Raw genomic sequence first — 1466 nt, forward strand, 5'->3', positions numbered from 1 at the left:
GAAGCGTCGTCTCACGTGGTCTGCACGTCCGGCATGAACGCTGGTCCAACTGAGGCGCCAGGTGGAAATGGCATGGCAAGCCGTTCCACAGGACTACATCCAGCATCTCTACGATCGTCTCCATGGGAGAATAGCAGCCTGCATTGCTGCGAAAGGTGGATATACACTGTACTAGTGCCGACATTGTGCATGCTCTGTTGCCTGTGTCTATGTGCCTGCGGTTCTGTCACTGTGATCATGTGATGTATCTGACCCCAGGAATGTGTCAATAAAGTTTCCCCTTCCTGGGACAATGAATTCACGGTGTTCTTATTTCAATTTCCAGGAGTGTATTATTGTCTTAGTGGAACAGCATTTTTGAAATCCAAACTGTGATTTGTGTTGTACTTTATGTTAACCAGATACCTAGAAATGACGGAGAGGCTCCGTCCCCGCCGCAGGAGTAGTGGTCCAAAACCCCATGACTACCACGGTCCACTTCACCCCTTCACTGCACCACACCGAACCCAGGGTGGACACACACAACCCCCCCCCCCCCCCCCCCTCCAGGGAACGTCTCACACCAGACGAGTGTAACCGCTATGTTTGCATGGTAGAGTAATGGTGGTGTACGCGTACGTGGAGAACTTGTTTGCGCAGCAATCGCTGACATAGTGTAGCTGAGGCGGAATAAGGGAAACCAGCCCGCATTCACTGAGGCATATGGAAAACTGACTAAAAACCATCCACAGACTGGCCGGTTCACCGGAGCTTGCTTGACAATGGCACATTTTAACATGTCTGGTAAAATATCTCGAGTTAATGATGCATTACATATGTAACTGCTCCACATTATTTTAATATCTTGTTAGAGATGTCATCTACTCCAACAGAACATTTAATGATTTTCCTTATTTCGCAAAAGGTTGTTACGTGAAAATTAATCTGACTAAGATTGTTCAAAACTGACTCTTCCATGTACTGCTTGGCTTTTTCTTTTGAACTATTCTCACCAACTTTTTCACCTACACATAAGAAATGGTTGTTAAATACATTAGCTACTTGTGTATTATTGGTTCAGATCGTCTCATTCTCTTTAATAGTAATACTATCAACACCAGTGGTTACTTTTGCTGTCTCCCTTCTAACGACAGCCCATATTGACTTGATTTTATTGCTCGAGTTGTTAATTTCATCTCTAACATACATATTTCTTGATTTTCTGACAATATTTCTCAGTATATTACAATAATTTTTATAGTGTAAAATTACTTCTGTGTCTTTACTAATTCTTGCTGTCTCATACAGTTTTCTTTTTCTTTCTGAAGACACTTTAATACTTGTACTAATCCAAGGTTTCTTTGAAAACTGTTTAGTGTCACATTTGGTAATTTTTTTGGACACAAATGTTAAGAAAGAGAGATAAATTTTTCAATACATATGTTGCATTTCTCATCAGCATTTGGCTCATTACATTACCGTTTCTT

Source organism: Schistocerca nitens, chromosome 10, assembly GCF_023898315.1.
Source record: "Schistocerca nitens isolate TAMUIC-IGC-003100 chromosome 10, iqSchNite1.1, whole genome shotgun sequence".
In the NCBI taxonomy this organism is placed as follows: Eukaryota; Metazoa; Arthropoda; class Insecta; order Orthoptera; family Acrididae; genus Schistocerca; species Schistocerca nitens.